The sequence below is a fragment of the Bombyx mandarina genome, chromosome A1 (assembly GCF_030267445.1).
Source record: "Bombyx mandarina strain Sakado chromosome A1, ASM3026744v2".
Lineage (NCBI taxonomy): Eukaryota > Metazoa > Arthropoda > Insecta > Lepidoptera > Bombycidae > Bombyx > Bombyx mandarina.
In genome coordinates, this window is record NC_143234.1 from 17,148,653 (window position 1) to 17,162,934 (window position 14,282).

At 36.3% G+C, this 14,282-nt stretch overlaps 1 protein-coding gene across 2 annotated transcripts in view; it reads left to right on the forward strand.

Moving 5' to 3' along the window:
• Synd (protein kinase C and casein kinase substrate in neurons protein Synd) overlaps positions 1-14,282 on the forward strand; it is a 96,968-nt gene that overhangs the window by 11,044 nt on the left and 71,642 nt on the right. For both annotated transcript variants that reach the window (XM_028171702.2, XM_089739967.1), the window contains exon 2: positions 2,945-3,029. The gene's annotated coding sequence lies outside the window, so the exon portion shown is untranslated. The remainder of the gene's footprint in view (positions 1-2,944; positions 3,030-14,282) is intronic.

Sequence of the window (14,282 nt, forward strand, 5' to 3'; positions counted from 1 at the left end):
CGATTGGACAAGCCAAAAGCTATCATAGGGATATTTTTGTTTTTCAAATCCTACAATCAAATATAAAAGTGATACTCATCTGAATATTACTATCGCTGGCTGGCTTTGATGTTGGGGTTCGATTTATTATAGTAATGTGAAGTGACGTTTTTTCTATACCTATTCTATTTATTTAGATAAAGAGGTCGTGAGAACATTGTAATGATTATTTAAATTTTAACGCAGTATAACCGCGCGTACAACTAATTATATGAGATACCACTCTTATAAAAAATATTTGGAAAAAAAATTTAGCACCTTAAATTTTTACTGACACCATTTATACTTTTTTTTTGCTTAGAGGGTGGACGAGCTCACAGCCCACCTGGTGTTAAGTGGTTACTGGAGCCCATAGACATCCACAACGTTAATGCACCACCCACCTTGAGATATAAGTTCTAAGGTCTCAAGTATAGATACGCCTAAAAATTGCCTTATACTTCAAAATTTACGCAGAATGAATGAACAGAATAAAGAATATTCACGTAATCATCCACATAGTACCTCTTGAAGCAGCCAGTAGCTCATCGGAGCCGGATCTTCACAATAAACGTCCTTGGCCAACCCTCGACTGTGCATCCACTTATGACGACGCTTTACCTTCTCGTAAAATTGCAATGAAAACTGTACTTTAACACATTGCTTTAGAATTGCTGTTGCCGAGTGTCAGTGTGGACTTACGACTATTTCAAATTAGACCGTAGCTAGATTAATGATTAGGGGAGATATGAGGGAATAGATCTATTTTGAGGAATTCTCTAGAAATGTTTATTTCAAATTACGAATACAAGTTTGTGGCTTACTTTCATCTAATAAGACAATCCGATTAAATGAAATTACTGATGTGTCGCTCACGACTTAGAGAAATCGTTTTGAATGCTATGCCAGTATCCGTACATGTAATAGTGTAATAGAAAAAGGGTTAGAATAAAATATTAAACAACAAGACAAGCAAAAGATTAAAGGTTTATGAGAAACAATGCGAGTCATATCCATCATACCAACAGCGCAAATTCTGCAACAAAACCACTTGAAACGTTATTAAAAAGCAGACGCTAATTGTAAGGTGATCTAAGAATAGACGTAATCCGCAACCGGCCGCATTTCACTTAATTGTATTAGAGGCCAGTGTCCGAGTATTACTGAGCCAAGGCGATGTCGAGGACCGAATGAGCTGATCGCGGTTTACGGGTGAGGATGCAACGTTGCAAATATTAATAATATACATAATTATGATATACATTATTTTTTAGTTGATGCGATATTTATTGAGAAATGAGCTTTTGAAACGCAGTCAAAACCGCCATTAGTTTATAATACTGAATAAATAATAGTTAAAAAAAACTAACAAACACGCTTTTATAGAAAATCCAACTAAAAAATAGAAAATAAATTTCATGGTATCAGTAGTTATAAATATTTTATGAACAGATATGAGTAGGAGGGTTATTTTAATAATATCCTGAAAAGCAGCCCACGCTTTTTTTTTACAATAAAATCATTTTTTTCTCACAATATTTTTTATTCAAATTTACTAAAATTTATTGTCTATTTTTTAGTTGGATTTTCTATAAAAGCAAATTTTTTTGTTTTTTTAAACTATTACATTTATTTTTCATTTTCTAGTTGAATTTCAATTTTTTCAATATTTTTTTAAATATCGAAATGTCATCGCTCCTTAATAAGTATACCAAATTTCGAGTTAATCTGACGTTTTGAAGGGGATCAAAATCATGTTCAAAGATTCCGTTACAAACACACATACGTCTGAAGCAAATAAAAGCGTATTAAAAAACAGGGCATTCATTAAAAAAAACTGTCTTTTCTGTTTGAGTCGGAGACTAGTAAGACCGTCGTTTCGAGATGCACTACCTCATTCACATCGTAACTATGTGTAATTTGATATCATAACCACTTATAACCAGATTAGCCATTAGCAGAAGTAATGCTGTATCTTCAGTCAATTATTAATTGTGAACCATGTAATGAGTTCGTTTTTTTTAACTACCTATTCGCTGATAGCCTAAGGGACTATTCCAGTTTCTCGCGAACGGGAGAGTTCGTATTGTCAGCATGATGATTTTAAATAAGAAGGAATATTAATTTTTTTTTAAATCTAGAACGTAATCAAATGTCAATCTTTACTTAATACAAATAAAATTGTATTTGCTGTGTATGTTGGTATTTTAGACATGCCTAAACCATTTACCCCAGGTATATTCACAGTTCAGGAAAGGTGTTTTGGTCACAGTACAATCCACAGTTCGTGCGTATGCTATTTCAAAGAATTGTACTTACATCTGGTGATAGTCACAGCGGAGCATGGCCGGGTCTCACTAGTATGAAATAATACTCGTATATATCGCAACGGTAATTCATAATGCTTACGACAGAGGCCAACTTCCCAACCAATATTAGTATGTTGCACACTTTATTGAGGATCCAAAGAAAGATTTAACACGTAACCAAAGTAATTTCATAATAAACGCTCGAATAAGATTAAATTATTAAAATAAGTAGGAGATAAAACTATTTTGATACACTTCTACCATTGCTAAATAATTAAAACTTCCTTTACTTTTCAATGCTGCGTTTATTATTTTCATTTTATTATTTCTGAGGTACTATATTTACTTTACAATTATTCTGTTTAATGGACTAACGTGTCTATTTGTAGTCTATTTTTTCAGAAAGTTTAAATTTAAATTAATACAGGATTGCACCGTAAAAACTTACTGCTATAGTCCGTAGATGAGCCTTCTACCCATCTGATGGGTATTTATTATTCATTCATTCCATTGACTACGATTCTTGGAATCCCTAAGAAAACGATATGGTTCATTATTTCTAATTATCAAGGGGTGTGATTGTAAATACATAACAAAACGTTTGCTTTTGTCCACAGATCGTGAGAAACTGGAAAGTGCGTCAATGAGACGTTGATTCTCGAACGAGTAAGGGCATCGCCACACTGTTCGGTTCGCTTAGTTGTAAGTATTGGTATTAAATGTTGTTCATACCATTCCTACGAATCGCCTGTTGCCTAAAAAGTTTGATGCTTTATTTATAACAAGTAATGTGACTATACCCTATCCTATGGTAACAAATACACATCTGTCCAAAATTTATATATTTTCATAAATACTGGTAGGGCTTTTGTGAAGATCAGGGAAATGCGAAATAATCATGCGTTATAGCTTTAACGGTAGCCTCTTATCACAATAAAAGTGGGACTTCTTCCGAATTTGATAACGATATTGTAATGTCCACCGATAATCATTTACTACCGGACCGACTCATATGCCAGGAATAAAATGTAGCTTTTGAATGTTGTACTTTTAGTGTAGTTTACCTTGTTTTTATTCATGATTTCATCACTAGGTAGACACATAGACGCAGGAAGCGTGTTTCGTCTATCATAAAAGAAAACTAATTGTAATTGCAAATTATGCACAGTATAAAAACCTTAATGATTAACAGCGGGTTAATGAAGAAACTGGTCTGTGAGTTGCTGTTGGAACGCTTGCAACGTTAATGTACAACTTTGCAACATTTACCAAGGTTGAATAATCGATAACCTCTTTCGGCTTATGTAATATATTTTGGCACTTATAACTTTATCATAGAGACACTTGTGAATGACACATTCAAAAGTGTTTCAAAAGATATGTCGATCAAAATGGTCCATAAGAAATTGTTTTTTAACGTTACAGGGGGGCAGTCGTACTCACAGTTTTCCTAGAGTTAAATGCATGTAAAATTAAAATCGAAGTGTCATAAAACCCCAGTTTGATCTTTAAAGTCGGAATACATAACTTCTTAGCGACAGAAAATAGGCAAGGCAGCAAGCAATACCCGTGCCCAATACCCCAATACGAAACGCGACACATCATTTTTTATAGAAGTCGTTTGTGCTCACAATGTTTTAATAGACCACGTTCTTATGGATCCATCAGATCTAATAACCCTTGCATTAGACGCCTTTTTTTAATTTTTTTTTTATTGCCTTTGTAGGCAGACGAGCATACGGCCCACCTGATGGTAAGTGGTCACCGTCGCTCATGGACGTCAGCAATGCCAGGGGCAGAGCCAAGCCGCTGCCTACCATAAAGTACTCTCCGCAAGTTCAGCTCGACAAAGAGTTCGACGTGCAACCTAACCCATGCATCAGCCCGCTGAGTTTCCCGCCGGATCTTCTCAGCAGGTCGCGATTCCGATCCGATAGTAGATTCATCCGCGAAGCAGCTGCTCTCGGAGTTATTAGGTCTCCTACGGAGGCGCTCGGGCAGTTGTTAACTAATCCCACCCCTCCTGGCTAAGCGTTTGCTCGCCCACCTGTCCTGGTGAAACTGGAGAGGCCCCCGAGCCATTAGTAAACGTTTAATCACAAAAAAAACATTCGGAAATTTCAAAGGACTTTAATTACCGCACAATTAAAAATTCTTCCGCTGAACGAAACTTCATTACGTGGCACGTCACTTTGGGGCAAAGAATATGACGAGGTAACCAAAGATTAAAATACAGTAATAATATAAAATGAATTGGTATACGCATTTTTTTTTATTGCTTAGATGGATGGACGAGCTCAGAGCCCACCTGGTGTTAAGTGGTTACTGGAGCCCATAGAACTCTACAACGTTAATGCGCCACCCACCTTGAGATATAAATTCTAAGATCTCAGTATAGTTACAACGGCTGCCCTACCCTTCAAACCGAAACGCATTACTGCTTCACAGCAGAAATAGGTAGGGGTGGTGGTATCTACCCGCGCGGACTCACAAAAGATCCTACCACCAGTCGCTACATAACATAATATCATATTATATTGGGATTGCTGGTCAACTTTAATAAATGACGTTTACTTAACAACCATTATTTTTACTTTTTAAATATTTTTGTAATTGGTGTCCTGTGGTCTACTGCATATTTAAAGGAAAAATGTAACTTGTTCGAGGTTCAAGCCACGGCACAATCGCATGACCACCGAAAATACACTGGACGTCTTATCAACTATTAGAATACGGATACAGAATTTTACTATACAGATTTGAAATCCATGACAAATTTCAAACACCGGCACTAAAATGTCAATGTGTAACAACTAAATTGAATATTAAGCTTGGCCGATACGATAAGAGCAATCATTCAATTAACAGGGTCATTGCACCTGAAGTCGCGTACGTCGCAAAGCCATCTCGAGCACGGCATTGTGTCCGTCTTGGATGGACACGCTTGCCAAGTGTGCCGGATATTGTCAACCTCGTGTCAGTGGCTTAGGGATGAGGATCATGCTACCATAGTCTGAATCGAATGAATTGAGCTCGAAGCTATTAGAATTACGGTGGTCAGGAAATTAAACGTCAGTAAAATATGTTAATATAAAACTTTAAATATTTCTCAAATGTGACCGAGTATACTTCACACACAGCCCACCTGGTGTTAAGTGGTTACTAGAGCCCATAGACATCCACAACGTAAATGCGCCACCCACCTTGAGATATAAGTTCTAAGGTCTCAAGTATAGTTACAACGGCTGCCCCACCCTTCAAACCGAAACGCATTACTGCTTCACGGCAGAAATAGGCAAGGTGGTGGTACCCACCCGCGCGGACTCACAAGAGGTCCTACCACCAGTAAAAAAAGTTATATGAAATCAAAATAAAAAGTTTCACCTTTAGTCTTTTCTCTTGGCTTGAAGTTAGAAACGCATTCGGAAACAAGCAATAGAGATTTCTCGTTACCGACGCTAATGTATTTTTCTCAACAATAAACCATTATTTTAGCAGTTTAGGAATCATTAACGTTTTGTATGGAATTTCGGTTGCGGGCTTCTAAATGCTTTTGCAGTCCAACTACCTATAAGTAAACGTGTATAAATCGCCTGTATTGCCTACTTAGGAGGCGTTAAAACCGTTTTGGCTTACGAGGCCTAATTCTGTATTTAGATTGAGGACGGATTAACCTGAAACTTGTGTAGTCATTAGTCGGTCTTCTTTAAACTGTGATCGGTACGAGGAGGTAAAATAAAGTTATTGTAATTTTTTTATTAGTAGACAATAATAGAACACTGTTTGTCTTAAATAGTCACGAATGACCTGCGCAATCGTGAGCCTCGTTAGTATGATTCTGCCGTTTTTCTAGAGCGAGGACACGCAGCCGATATTATGAGTATAAAACGCATTCCTGTCTGTTCGTAATTTTTGTGACAACACTACAAAAGTGTCGTCAAGACTGTGTTATGATTCATCAACAGTTCGAAAGAGATTATGCTGTATGGTATTTTGCCTTTCAATTCGTTTACTCTAATCAGTGATCACGATTCTGCAGAAATCGTAGTATTATGTTTGCCAAACTACAATCGTTTTTTTTTTGTTTTTCTTACTTGCTAATAACGTACGACAACGTTGTCAATGTGATTGTTTAGAAATAGTTTTTTTTAAATATGTATTTTTTATCTTGAGGCTTTAGCGATCATGGTCCGAATTATTTGACGAAAACATATTCATCATATATCTGTGTACTTTTAATACTTAATCTTAATGATTTAAGCTTAAATCATTTACAGTTTTTGCAATTAAATTTCTACATTATTAAAAAGTATTGTATAATTTAAATTAACGCAAAAATAAGAACATCAAATATGTATGTTGCCAACTAAGCGTGTAATTTATCACGGTTTGTACCTTCCAAACTTACGTGTACTTTTTATGGTGTGTAATTTTATTATTACCACTAAAATTTACTAGTTAGCTGCGAGCATTTTTGCAAAATAGATTGCTCTGATTAGAAACTTCTGAGAAGAAACTTCTACCATCTGGGTTGCTTGTATCCAAGCAAACAGGGCCAAAGCTTTACGTCCGCTCGCTTTCAGATGTCAACTGCTTGCAACTTATGCATCATTTAATTAAAGTATGTATGCATCATTTAATTAAAGTATATTCTCATCAGTCCATAGCCTGATTTATAAAACCCACCAGATCAAACCAACTGACAATATAATACTAAAATAACTGAAAAAAAAAACCAACCGAAAAAGAAGAATATTTATTACCTTAACTCGACCTGCTAGTGCTCGATAAAAAAAGGTGCCGTGAGACACTATCACGACTACGTATGAATACTGAGTACTAATGTAATTAGTCATCGATGAGTTTATCCTGGTCACTTATGCCAGTGAAACATATTAATTATAAACCTTACTATGGTATTTTATTTTTATTTTATAAACCTTGAAGGTTTGTAAAATGGAGGTTATTAATTATCGCGTAGACTTTTGAATTCGGTATATTGTTAGAATCAATCAAAGGACTGTTGTTTCATAATATAATTAAGTATTATTTTATTAAATATTAATACTTGTACGTTAAACATTCGGAATTTGTTGAAAAATTAAACCTAATTTGTTTGTTTTCGGTGATTGTTAATTACGACCCGAATTAATTAGTTACGCTTTATTTAATCTTATCGTGTATTATAAACTTCATCGAAACATGCAAAATTTGTTGATTAGCTTTATTGTTAAACAACAAGCGTCAATTGGCAATGGCACAACTCAATTGCAGATTGCGGTCCGTGTAGCGTTTAATAAGTGTTTTACGCGATTCTATTATCACACTAGATAAATTGAAACATTAGGGTTGGCAACATAATTTAATGACTACGTTTGTGCATTCTTTTACTTTGTATTAAAATTGAACGCAAAATTTTATTGTACTGATTCCACGACTAACTTGGGAACTTTTTACATATATATTCGCTGTCTTATTGTCAGGCACATGACTTATTTGTTGTTGGGGCGGTCACTAGAATCCTCAAATATTGACGTGAACCCTATTGTTTTTAGATTTGAGGTCGAAGACGAATACAGTGCTCTTGTTCTTCGTTGCTAGACTCGCGGCAGAGTGGTCGTGGTCGTCGTGTGCTTGGTGACGAGTTTTTCACCCCCACTCCTGGCTTTCCGCCACATGCCCGGTGATTACGAGCAAATTGCAATTCGTTGCAGTCTTAACTTGGTCAGACCACATTACGGGGGGTCTGCTGCTCGGTCTGTATATACGATTAGGCTTTATTAAAATACTTACTGGTAGTAGGACCTCTTGTGAGTCCGCACAGGTAGGTACCACCGCCCTTCCTATTTCTGCCGTGAAGCAGTAATTCGTTTCGGTCTTTTAAAGGGTAGGGTAGCCGTTGTAACTATACTGAGATCTTAGAATCTTATATCTAAAGGCGGGTGGCGCATTTACGTTGTAGATGTCTATGGACTCCAGTAACCACTTAACAACAGGTGGGCTGTGAGCTCGTCCACCCACCTAAGCAATAAAAAAAACATAATACGGCTACCCCTACGTACAATTCGTAAAGTTAGTTATTTTATAAGAGTGTGCGTCCACTTTGAACAGGACCGGTCAATCGCGGTTCCAAAATTATTCTTAAGGTCCACTCATAGCGTCTCACGTTGAAACATTTATAATCCGATTCCCTTCCCATTCGATGTTCCCGTTCTTACTATTCTACAGTTTGACTATCTCGTTTAAGCGTTCTGGTTACTTTATCAGCCCTAATGTGACGTGTTAAGCGTGCGTTTCGGTTACGTGACCACGTCGTATACACACGCTCACGTATTTAATGCTTGTGCACACACCTCGTGTGCATCGTTTGTCACGTATCGTGCTCATTCGACTTTCCTACATAATTCATTTTGTATTCAAACAGTGTGTTCGCGTCTTTATAAATGAGTAACGTTCTAATTAAAGAGATATTTTCGTTAAAATGTGGCCTTAATTAATCAAAAACTATCCACTATTTGCTTTAGTGTATTTAGTGATTGCTAGAGCATTAAGTGGACCGGATACCTGGTTAAGTGAAACCGTTACCTATTCTATAAATAATTTTAATAGACTTAAATTGCTTAAATTTATACATTTTCGATGTTAAATTCAGTAACTTCTAACAGTTTTTTTTTTATTGCTTAGATGTGTGTACGAGCTTACAGCCCACCTGGTGTTAAGTGGTTACTGGAGCCCATAGACATCTACAACGTAAATGCGTCACACACCTTGAGATATAAATTGTAAGGTCTCAGTATAGTCACAACGGCTGCCCCACCCTTCAAACCGAAACGCATTACTGCTTCACGGCAGAAATAGGCGGGGCGGTGGTACCTACCCGTGCGGACTCACAAGAGGTCCTACCACCAATAACCAGTACCAACAGTTCAAACCCGTAACTTTACGACACTGAGCAAGAAGCTCAATAATATTAAAGTTTAATATGTCAACACCAATTCATTATGTTAGCTCAAATGTCGGCTGAGCAATTCGTAATGTCGATGTTCAAGAGTGAATTAAACTATTGGCCAGTGCGTTGTGAAAGCTGCAATTGCGCCACTGCCTTAAACGAGAATTATTTCATAAACCAACCGGTATAAATTACATTCTATCATTATTTTAATCTAAGAAGAACATTAATACGTTTAAATAGTTAAGTTGTTGTTTCAAACAGAATATTGAAATCGATTAGTGTAGTTGCCACCTAGAAATGTAGTTAGTTAATCTCCAGAGGGTTAAAGGACCTAATGATAGTTTTATGTTCGACTGTGATCAGAATCAGATCAATAGATACGATTTCGGCTTCCTCAAACTATGATTTATAGGCTTTATCTAGTCACCTGATTCTTAATCTCCTACTTTACACGTTAGCGGTAGGTCCTTACATAACTGTAGAATGAGTATGAGTATGACGAGCTGTCGTCAGTATGTAAAGTGGCAGCTCAGCCCAGCTCTCTGAAACGTTCCGTACTGCTCGCTTGCTACAGGTAAATTGTTTGACACCTTTTCGCCCACGTAATACATTCTAATTCAAGTATTCGGACCCATTTTCCCTACGCTGAACCCTACAAAACAAATTGATAATTGTATGAAAAAGTAAGTCCCTAAAAAAACTAACCGCTTTCCACCATGAACATTCTAATTAAATAACACGAAAAAACGAAACAAAGTATCTAAGGTTGAAGTTCGTGAGCTTGCCTGAACATTCTGTGAAGCCAGACTAGCCGCCAGCGACAACCGACAGTAAAAATAACAATCGCGAAACTTCATCATCACCTTATACAAAAAAAAACATGAACAATTAAACAATCGTCTTGATTAAAGAAATTATTTTCAAAATCATACTCGTTTAACTAATCCGCATATTGCTTTTTACTAATCGTTATAACGATAACTAGTTACAATTACGGACTGTAAACATAAATAACTTGTATGCTATGGTTGATTAATAACGTTTTTTAATGCAATGAATCGATCTTCGGCCGTGACCTTTGAACGTTATGTAAGATAACATAACATTCAAAAGATACGTATCTAGAGATTACGCAAGCATACAATAACATTTGAATAAAATCAGCTTTGTTATTAGAGGAATAGAACGATGTAACTTTTGTGCTTTTTTGTTTGAAAGCATTTACGGTATGTTATTTTTCTTAAAAAACAATGAAAATTTCTAATATCAATAAGTTTGCTACTCAATATTTGATTTAAATTTCGACCACTTTGTGCCTTCATTGAACTTAAAAACCAAATTAGTCTATTAAAATTTTTCACATATTAAACTATTATTTAATTGTGGACAGAAGTCACGCGCCATTGTATTATTTAACATGCAAAGATACATTACGTATGCGTTGAAAGATAAATGTCATAACGAAATAAAATTTCGTTAAACCAATAACACCTTAGTCGTGTGTGAGACAACGAAAACTGTAAAGTTTTAGAAACTTCAAAAATAATACGAGGGCTGCACTAAAAGTATCGGGAATGGAATATTTCCACTGTTCCTGTCATATTAAAATATTTTTAATTGAAAACTCCTTGGTTTTAAAAATCGAATACCATTTATTTATTTAAAAAAAGATTCTCGGTCTTGTCACGAGGTTTTGTCAAACTTGTTTAGTCGTTGAGAAAATGGAATTGACTCGAGAAAATTCAAGAGCGATGATTTATTATGACTTTCGAAGTGGTTTAACACAAAAACAGTGTGTTGACCGGATGATTTCTGCATTTGGTGATGAAGCCCCATCCAAAACCACAATTTATCGCTGGTTTGCTGAGTTTCAACGTGGACGTGTCAAGCTCAGTGATGATCCCCGTCAAGGTCGTCCAAAAACTGCAGTCACGCAAGAAAACGTTGATGCTGTGCGTAAGCTGATTGAGGAAGATCGACATGTGACATACCGCGAAATTCAGGCAACTTTAGACATTGGCATGAGTCAAATACAAATAATCTTGCATGAACAATTAGGTGTAAAAAATTTGTTTTCCCGATGGATACCGCATTCGGTCTGTGAAGAGCAAAAAGTGGCTCGCGTTACTTGGTGCGTCAGAACTCTCGAAAGATTCCACGCAGGATCCTCAAATGCTGTATACAACATTGTATCAGGTGACGAATCCTGGATATACGCGTACGAACCCGAAACAAAAATTCAGTCACGAGTTTGGGTGTTCGAAAATGAGTTAAAGCCAACAAAAATTGTTCGTTCACGGAGTGTTGCAAAAAAAATGGTGGCCACGTTTGTCTCCAAAACCGGCCATGTTACGACTATTCCTCTTGAGTGACAAAGAACGGTTAATGCAGAATGGTATGCTAGCATTTGTTTGCCACAGGTCGTTTCTGAACTCCGTAAAGAGAACTGCAACCGCCGCATCATCCTCCATCACGACAATGCGAGTTCTCACACCGCGCACAGAACAAAAGAGTTTTTAGAGCAAGAAAACATAGAATTATTAGACCATCCGCCGTACAGCCCCGACCTAAGCCCTAATGATTTCTATACTTTCCCTAAAATAAAGAATAAATTGCGTGGACAGAGATTTTCATCACCTGAAGAAGCTGTGGACGCCTACAAAACGGCCATTTTGGAGACCCCAACTTCCGAATGGAATGGTTGCTTCAATGATTGGTTCCATCGTATGGAAAAATGTGTCAAATTTCGCGGAGAATACTTCGAAAAGCAATAAATACATTTTTAAATAGTAATGTTGTGTCATTTCGTTAATTCCCGAAATTTTCAGTGCCGCCTATGTATAATATAATGACAATAAAAATGGGAAATTGAGATGTAAAAGTACTTTCAGTTATGACTACGACTCGCTAAAACCGAAGAGTAAACCATATTGTATTCGAATAAAGTTATTTGATATGATTATTTGAGCATTTATTTATGAATTCGATTTTCCCTACTGTGCACGTGAAATGCCCTAAGATTATGTGTGGATTATTACTTAGATTTCTTTCTGCCAGCAAAAACTATCGCATACTATCAAATTGACACTTAGAGGGTACACACATGCAACAAAATTTTATTTTTCAAATATGTTACGGCGAAATAAAGCCGTTGTATTTTATATTGCTTGTCTTAAACCCCCGAAAACCTCTATGTGTATTGAATCTCTGATCAAATTCAAAGTAATAAAATATTAATTGTATAACTCTTCAACGTGAATGTATTCTATAGGTTTCACATGAATATAAAACAATTCTAAAACAGAATTCGCTTTATGATCCGTGTAACACAGTACATATTTCTGTTGGAATTCACTTTTACCGTGATCGAATATTGATATGGATATGAATCATGCTTTTATTATTCAGAAGAAATTTAAGTTAAGCGATTGTTGTTACGATTGTTTTAACGGTTATTTCTCAAAATAGAACGAAAAAGTTTTTTTTTTTTGCATCTACTCCCAGGATTCTATACGCTTTTCAGTTCAAGCCGAAATTTGATTTAATCTCTACTACATACAATTTATTTTAAATTTAAATAGTTAAAAAAAAATTGACAAAAAAATTATATCGGCCAGTCACGTAATGTGAGTTCGAGAATTGTTGTTTATAGTACAAACGAGAAAATGAGCTCAAAAAAATAGCCTTAACAATCAAAGCTGTAAATTGAGTCGTACAGAAAATTTCTATCTCCTTAGAAGCCTACAACTATTTTCCCGTCCGCAAGTAGCCGGAATAGCGCCTTAGGCTAACAGCGAGCAGGTACATGGGAATAAAAAAAACACGATTCTTTTAACATTTGTTGACATGGGTCCTCATTACGTTGGCTGTGTTCTGATAAAACAAATGGTGTTATACTAAAATAGACTTTTTGTACCTATCATTAATCAGTAAGTACTAAATGAATTTGCCAAGTATATATATTTTTTTGGTTCCCTCAACAAATTCATGGATACTTTTTTTTTATTGCTTAGGTGGATGGACGAGCTGATGTTCAGTGGTTACCGGATCCCATAAACATCTACAACGTAAATGCCGCCACCCACATAGAGATATGAATTCTAAGGTCTCAGTTTTTACAGTAAGTACAACGGCTGCCCTACCCTTCAAACCGAAACGCATTACTGCTTCACGGTAAAAAAATAGGCAGGGTGATGGTACCTATTCGTGCGGGAGTACAAGACCAAGACCCACAAGACCACCAGTAACTACGCAAATTATAATTGTCCGGGTTTAATTTTTATTACACGATGTTATTCCTTCACCGTGGAAGTCAATCGTGAACATTTGTTAAGTAATGTGTAATCTTTTCCCCTGATAAATCCTGTCGCAAATCTATACTAATATATAAATCTACAGTGGCTTTTACGGATGTTCTGTTATAACTACTGAACCATCCATCCGATTGACTTGAAACTTGGTATCCATGTAGAAAATACATGTACTTAATGGATGGGGTAATATTTATATAATTGTTGGACTCCCTACACCAGTTGCAGGGGCGTTAATTATGAGAAGCTCTATGGGGGTGAGATATAATAATTTTAATTTTAAATGCCCAGCGAAGCGGACGGGTACAGCTAGTTAGCAGATAATAAGCGTGGCAGTATAGTGCGCACGCGTCTAACCCAACAATGCCTATTCTATTCACGAACAAAAGTGTCTCGCCGACACAAAAGTAATTTCATTATATACACTACACACTTGCTCCTCGAGTAGCACTTGAAGAACGATTATCGAGTGTGCAACCGTTGTGTAATCGTTTACTTTTGTTTATTTTTTACTTATGCTGTTTGTAGCCTACTCTAAAAGATGAGCAGAGATCTTAAGTCTGCCACCTCTACTAATAAAAATGCAAAAATACATACACTTTGGCCGCATTTCATGTTCTGAAAACATGCACGCTTCGTACTAAGATCCGATCCTGCCGCTTTGTGAGAGACGTCATGATACCTCTAAGCCCG